The sequence below is a fragment of the Arvicanthis niloticus genome, chromosome 14 (genome assembly GCF_011762505.2).
Source record: "Arvicanthis niloticus isolate mArvNil1 chromosome 14, mArvNil1.pat.X, whole genome shotgun sequence".
Classification (NCBI taxonomy): Eukaryota; Metazoa; Chordata; class Mammalia; order Rodentia; family Muridae; genus Arvicanthis; species Arvicanthis niloticus.
In genome coordinates this window covers 49,460,444-49,468,611 of record NC_047671.1, presented here as the reverse complement: position 1 = coordinate 49,468,611, position 8,168 = coordinate 49,460,444, and positions in this window count along the sequence as shown.

Genomic DNA, 8,168 nt, shown 5'->3' with positions numbered 1-8,168 from the left:
ACCCCCAACTCATCTCCCTTTCTGATCTGGACCTTCTGCTCATCCTCAGCCCCAGGAACCCACCTGGGGTGCTCAACAGGAAATGCAGAAAAGGCCTGTCGTTTGAGTGGCTTCTCTCTGTCTCTTGCAAAGCTCATACTCGCCCCACCATTGAACACGGCACCAAAAAGCAAATCAGTGGGCCGGAGAGAAGAAATCTTCCACGGAGAAGCTGCCCCAGCCTCCCTGCCCCCAGCATGTGCCTGCTGCCCACTGCAGCAAACCCTCCCAGGCTGCTTGCTGGGAGCCATTCAAAGGCTCCTCTGTTCTCCTCCTTTGCTCAGGGCTGAGCAGGACCAGCAGCCGCAGAGCTGGGCAGGAAATGCTAATCTCCCAGATGTTCCCCTCCATCCTCCCTGCTCCACCACCATCAACCCAAAATCCTGCACCAACTGGTTGGAATAGAACTGGGCCAAGGCAGCAATAGTAGGGTATGCTTATTATTCTTCCCTGCTTCGTATCCCTTTCTACTCCAGCTGCCAGACTGTCTCTGTGGGGACTTGAGTTGGGACAATGTAGGTATGAGTATTGGGGCTTGTTTCTCCCACCCCCGCCGGAGGAAGGCAGGCAAGAGAGCTGAGACTTCGAGGAGGATGGTCGGGGAGTAGAGGGGGTAGCATCTGAAGAAGGAAGCCGGGCTCTTGGCCCTGTACCAAACTGGGAGGAGGACCAGTTGGCAAGTGAAGCATTGGGGGAGGCTCCTCAAACTGACAGTGACTGAGAGTCCATCTGGGACTGTGTCCAGAGAATGGAGCTTGGGTGATGCTGGGTATGAAAATGGCTGGGATGCTGGCTAGCATGTGTTTACCTGGGATGGGCTGTAGCAAAGAGGACAGGGATTCGGCAGAACCTAAAACTAATAGAAAGGATGTTGACTTAGGTTGCTGTGATTCTGGTGTGCCTTGGCTAGATAATCAGATGACCCAAGCAACTATTGTGAAATTGTGTGTGTGTGTGTGTGTGTGTGTGTGTGTGTGTGTGTGTGTGTGTATACCATTGGTCTGGAAGCTGAAGGTGTGTGGCTGGTGCACTTGAGACTGACTATAGCCTAGCTGTTCTGTATTAATTTGATGTAGTTAAGGCTGTTGCTGAATCTACTGTGGAAGTCTTAAAGGAGATACAAAGCTGTTGCTAGGAGCCTGTACCTGAGAAGCAGGCTGTTACCTGGGATGAGAGCAGAGCTACGGTTGTATATAGGATTGTAGCTAGCATGCTATTGGTTCTGAAGCCATAGCTGTGATGACAGCATATTGAGGATTGGCTATAGCTAAGATGCTATTGCCCGGGATTGTGACTGGGCTGTTCTTGTGTGCAAGGCTTTCACTGGGATGCTGTTACGGCTGCAGCTAAAGCTCCAAAGCTCTGGTGTAGCTAGGACGCCATTTCTTGGTAATATAGCTGGACCACTATTGTGTGGGGGCTGTAGCTAAGACTCTGTTGTCTAGGAGATGGGAAGCTGTTCCCTGAGATGCTGTTCTGGGAGGCAGCATGCTACTGGAGATGGGAGCTGGTGTGCTCAGAATGGTCCTCCAGTGGCTATCGCTGGGTCTGTGATGGGCTGGGGAGGGGGAGGGCAGGTGAGTCCTGTCTGGGAGATGCCAGGACCCTAAGGTCAGGCTGGAGCTGCTGTTCTGGGGAGGCCTCAGCAGCTGCTCTGCTGTGGAGCTCGGAAGCCTGTTTGCATTACTGTTTTAACTCTTTTTTTAACCTTGTTTTTCTCTCGGCTGCACTTTCGCTCACTCATTAATTTTGGTATTTTTCTCACGGTGCCTCAGCCCCTGTCATGGCTGCCATGGCAACAGGAGGCAGTGTGCATAGTGCCAAAATATCTGATCAAAAAATAACCAAAATAAGCAAACACCAGGATGGCTATACACGGGGCTACAGCCAAGGTTCCCGGGGGAGCCCTTCCACTCCACCTGTTCTCTAGAGAAGCTTTATGAATTTTTTGATAACCTGGGAGCTTGCTTCCCAAGGGATCTTACAGCATACTTTCCTAGGACTCTGAAATTTTCAATAGTTCATGGTCAAGAGACAATTTTTTCATGAGGTTAGAGTATGAGGAGGAAGTTCTAAGAGCTTCTACCTACCCTTCTCCTTGCTCCCCCTGTCCCCTTGCCCACCCCTTCTCTTACCTACCTTTTCCTTTTCCCACCCCTCCTCTTACCCCCCCCCCTCAGTCTTAGAATTGTTCCTCCTCTACTGCTCCACTTCTCTTTCCACTTTCATCATGGGATGGACTGAGGAGAGAAAACTGCCCTCCTCCAAACTAGCTGTCCCACCCCCAACTCCTCAGTGAGGTGCCTGAGTCAGAGGTGCCATAAAAGCACCTGGCAGTCCTAGGTCCTGCCTGCCTAGAGGAGGCTCCAGAACATCCCAAATATGCTTACTTTACTCTTATTTCCTCTCTCATTTCTTAGTCCCCTGGAGATGTCCCCTCAAATGGGCATGTTCTAAACGAAAGAGAGTCTCCTGCAACAGAGGAAGGGCTAGAACTCCTGGGATTACTGGCCTCCCTTTCTTTATCACCCACTAATGTTCCCTCTGAGGAAGCTTGTCTAAATGTCTGTCTGGAGCACTGGGAACTGGGGAAATAAGAAGGAACCCCGCAATCATTCAGTTACATCTTTGCCTGTTCGTGTGTACACACACACACACACACACACACACACACCCCGCTCTCCTTCCGGAGAAAGCATCACTTCTCACACATCTGCATCCCCTCTGGGAATGGTTAGAACTTGTCTCCCGATCTTCACTTTCAATTTCTTTTCTCCCCTCCCTTCAAGAGCAGTGGTGGCCTTGGCCTCCTGGCAGAGCCTTCCTAACCCGTTTCCATAGAAACCTGGTAGGTTGTGCAGTGCAGGAGTGGGAGGAGAGACAGAAGGAAAGAGGGACCAAGCCTCAAGGGCAGCCCCAGATGAAGGAATATGGGTACTGAGAGAAGATGGGGTTCTGCTCCATCTAGAGTGGGACCTTGATTTAGGAGGGGAGATAAGAGGTAGAAAATGCTTGCTAGATTCTACCTGCATGTAGTGTTCCCTGCTGCCTCTGAGATGAGGCCACTGGAACTGTCTTCTCCTGGTACAAAGAAAGGGGATTCCCCCCTTCACCTCTTTAAATCCTTGTTTACCAGAAACTGCCTGATAAAGAATGACTTTCTTCCCAGGACCCACTAGTCTCTAAGACAGAAACCATGAGACACCTTCTCTCCCCCAACAGCTCCTCACCCTCCCCAGCCCAGCCATTCCGAATCAGAAGGCTGGATAGCCCCGGGGGACCCGGTGGCCTCTGCTGACCCCAAGGCGTGCAGCTCTCAAAGGTCCCATTCATGTCTGAGGGCTGAAGGCACCATTGTCCAACACCCCCCCCCCCGCGGGAGGGGGATGCTGTATGGGGACTGAGGGGGGTCTCGACTCAGAAGGAAGGAATGCGTCTGGAGAAGTTGCCTGTACCAACCTCACCCCCCACCCCCACCCCCACCCCCCCGTCGCATGGGGCTGAGTAGCTCCAGGCTCAAGGTCCCCATCAGATCTCAGTCCGGACCCTTTCGTGACCCTAAGTTGGGTCCCCAGTAGTTCCCAGAAGCCTTCGCGCATCCCTTGAGGGTGGGGACTACTGCAGTGTCAGAGAAGGGGCGGGAGGAGTCTGGCCCCACCTCTCTCTACTCGGGAAACCAGTGCACAAGTCGGGAGCTGTCCAGCACTTCAGGTTTGAAAGGCTGCTAATTCTCCTAGGTGCCATTAGACAAGGGCGCCCAGAGCCAGCCCTAGTAGCTCAGGAGGTCTTCCTCGCCTAAGCTAAGACGGCAGACTACATCTCTCCTAGGTTGGCTTGGATGATTTGGGTGTAGGGATCCCTCCCCTCGGTACTTACAACTGACTTGGGAAGCAACATACCCCCTACTCAATCTGAGCAAAATTGAAGAATTGAGTGTTACCAGACTGCTCACTGAAACCATATCTCAGACCTGAGCAGGAAAAAAAGACCCTCCGAGCTCAGGCCTTGCCTCCCCTCCCCCGTCTCTCTGTCTGTGCCTGCTTTCCTCTCTCTCTCCCCCCTCCCCTCCTCTTTCCATCCCTGCTGGGTTGGGGGCTGCTGAATTATCATTTCTCAGTTCTGCTAATGTGCTCCCCGCTGAGGGGAGGGATCATAATTCTGGGAGATGATTAAGTTTCAAATTGTTTTTCTTTCTGTTGTTGAAAAAGAAGCTTTAATGGTCTCTCCTCAGTGGGGGAAGGCACCCCATCTCTTCTCTTAGTCCCTTTTTCAGGACCATGACTTTTGAGGTCCCTTCTAGGCTTTTGGGTGTTTAAGGTTCTAAGAGAAGTGAGAAGCATAGGCTGACCCTTAACTTAAAAGAGTCATACAGTGTACCAATAAGAACTTAACTGGTCTCTGTCACTTACTGCCCATGTGATTAGGTTACTTAACTTGCCTGAGTCTCAGTTTTTTTCATCTATTAAATGGGCTCATGGAGTGTTGGTGAAGATTTAAAATGTTCGACCAAATGTTTGGCTTATGGCAAAACTCCATAAATATTGATAGTATACCTCACCTTGTGTCACCTGCTCTCAGAGACTCCCTGAGCTTGTTCTTTGGTTCAGTGAGTATTTACAAAGTGCTTTCTGTTTTTCAAACACTATGCAACAGATATGAAGCAATCTATTTGTCCCTTAAATACTCCTTTATCCTCTTCCTCCCCTCATTTAGCTTCAAGTCACTCCCATGGTGTCCTGACTCCCATTGCATCCTGTCTACTTCCTACCATGACATCATGATCCTCATTCCATTCTTCTTTCTCTCTTTCTCTTAATGTCACCTGGATTCTTTTTTCTTTTCTTTTTTCTTCCCCCCCCCCCCCACTAAGACAGGCTTTCTCCTTGTAGCCCTGGCTGTCCTAGAACTCACTACACAGACCAGACTAGCCTTGAATTTAGAGATCCACCTGCCTGTCTACTGGGTTTGCATTCAGCTGCCACCTGGATTCTTATCCTTTTAACATGCATGTCTCTTTTGTCTTCTCTGTCACTCCTCCTGTCACTGAGGCCACCAAAGTAAAAGTGGGTGGAGGGGCTAGAGGTTGAATTTTCAAAGGAACAGAGAGAACTCTAAGTCATAGTTTGCAGGTATATGTGTGTAAGTCTGTATTGTACTATATATTCAACAGTGAATGTGTAGTAGACTTCTAAATGTTAACATCTGAACTGTAAGCTTATTTGTCTGTGTATCTCCTATAGGAGCCATAAATCCCTGAAATGTGTATGTTTCTTTGGCTACCTGCCTATCTTCTCTTTCCCTGCCTCTGTCTTCTAAGAATCTATTGTTCTTATATTAATCACCTTTATTGAGATATAACTGAGATTAAAATGCTCATACTTAGTTATTTAGGTTTTGGGTTTTTTTGTTTGTTTGTTTGTTTTTTGTTTTGTTTTGTTTTGAGATAGTTTCTTTGTCCTGAAACTCCCTCTATAGACCAGGTTGGCCTCAAACTTAGAGATCTGACTGCCTTTGCCCTCTGAGTGCTAGTGTTAAAAGCATGTGCATGTGGCCAGCTTAAAATTTCTAAAAAAAAAAAATTCTGTCTCTGTCTGTCTCTCTGTCTCTGCCTGTCTGTCTCCCCCCTCAGTGTGTGTGTGTGTGTGTGTGTTCATGCACCACAATGTGCATATGGAGGTCAGAAGATAACTTGGAAGAATCAGTTCTTTTCTTCCACTATGTGGGTTCTGAGAGTTGAACTCAAATCAAATTTGGCAGCAGGCACCTTTACCCACTGAGCTATTTTGCTGGCCCAAACTGTATACGTTTAGTGCATATGATCTGAGTTCAGTTGTCTTAGTTTTCTCTGACTGTGAAAGCTTACACTGTATTAGTAGGAGAAGCTGGTTTATGAGAGCTGTTTTTGGTTTTGTAGGCCACAGTTTGTTTGTGTTAAGAACAGTTTCACTGAGCTACAATGGTTAGCCTTAGTAACAATGTACGTTTAAATTATTTAAATTTATTCAAATTTAATTTTTATTAAGCAGGTTTCTGGCAAGAAACCCTGTTTCTTTGGGTCTTTATTTCCATATGAAGGCTCCTGTGTAGATAAGTCAATAAATAACTATATATGGTTTTCTTTTGTCATTTTGTCTTTTGTATAGCAATCTAAGCCATAGACCTAGGCAATGGATTAAAAAAATGTTTCTTCTCCAACACTGGATGTTGTTTGTTTTATTTCTGTTTGTCTCACTTTATAACTGTGTGAGGGTTTAGTTCAGCACAGGAAACAGAAACCAGTCTAGGTATTTTAAACTAGGAGGGAGTTAATTTAGGGAACTAATGATTCTAAAATAATCGACAGCACTTGTGGAATGGACTCCCAGAAGCTGCACCAGGAGAGCTAGTATGTTTGCCATGACTGGCAAGGTAAGAAATCAAAAGGCCACGGCAGTGGAACTATTGATTTAAAAAACACTTTGCCAGAAACTTGCTTTCCAGGAATTAGGAAGCAGAGACTCACAAGCTGGAATAGCTCTTACGAGAGAATGCTACATCTCTAGGGTTCTACTTGTCAGTGAAGAGCCAGGGAGAGGGCTCAATGGGCAAGAGCATTTGGATGGTCTGAGTTTGATTTCCAGAACTCACATGGTGAAAGGAGAGAACCTGCATGTGTGCCCATACCATAAATAACTGACATGCAGTGAAAACAGAGAGCTGGAGACAACAGAAAGACTTCTACTGTCTTCCTGCCATCTGATGACCACTGTTAAGGGGGTCAGAGGAAGGCAGACCACATATTTAGGCTCTGGATTGGAGAAAAATAAAAACCAGGAGCAGAGAACAGTGGCACAAGCCTGTGTGTAATTTCAGTGACTTGGGAATGCTTAAGCAGGATTGTGAGGTCCAGGTTTACCTGAGTGAGTTCAAGGCCAGTGCCAAATTTTTATTCTACTTTTTAGTAGAAAGAATTCTGGGAACCTATTTCGGTGTTACAGTTCTTGCTTAAGACTCTAGGCTTAATCTCAAGCAGGCACGCATGCACACACACACATACACACACACACACACACACACACACACACACACACACACACACATGCTCCAGAGAAGGAAGAAGGAACTAGCCCATCTGCCATCAGACTATGGAAGTTCTCTGACTAAGCAGGTAGTATTAGGATCAGGACAGGGAGCAAGGTGAAAGAAAGTATCTGTCTTGGACCAAGTTTCAGCAGCACAAACCTAGGACCGGCCCCAGTTCTAACTTGGAGCTAAGGAGATCAGGCTCTGAGAATCTCTGGGAAATTGAAGCAAAAGCCGATGTACCAGGGAGAGAAAGGAGCAGACAAGACTGTGGCCTCAGAAGTCTAAGGTATGACCATTGCGCTCCCAAAAGGAGCTAACTGTACATAATCCTGGGCCTTGAGCACAGACCCCAGGGAATAGTGGCAGCTTCTCTCTTACACTGGTTTGGCTCTGCAGTCCACCTGCCACCTACCTCATGGCCATCCTTCTGAAACAAGGCCCAGGATTTCCCGGAGAGGTATAAAGGAAAAAAACTCAACGTGTTTTCAAAGTCTCATCTTTCAAGCAGGAAGGCCAGGAGTCTAGAGATGTTTTGCTGGAAAACACCCTGGAGCCAATGCCTCCCTGCTGTTGGTATCTGGTTCCTTCTGATGTAACAGATGTTTGGGCATCATCTCAAGTCCAGGAATCAGGAGATAGGTCCTTGGTGTTGTAAGGAAACAGTGGCATCTGCAGACATTCCAAATATATCACAAGTCCATCAAAGGGCGCCAGTATGTGTGTGTCTGTTGAATGAATATGAAAATGTAAGGAGAAGGAGTGGCCTGGCTGCCTGGCTCTTAGGAAGCTTAAAGCAGACAGCATATGCTGGAGCTAAAAGCTTGGTCTAGCTGGGCAGTGATGGCACCTGCCTTTAATACCAGTACTCAGGAGGCAGAGGCAGAAGCATCTCTGAATTCGAGGGCAGCCTGGTCTATAGAGTGAGTTTCAGGACAGCCAGGACTCCACAAAGATATTCTGTCTCTAAAAACAAACAAACAAACAAAAACCCAAAACAAAACGCCTGGCCTTACACTTCTGCTGCAATGGCTCTGTCATTTCTTCATTGTATGACCTTAGGCCAA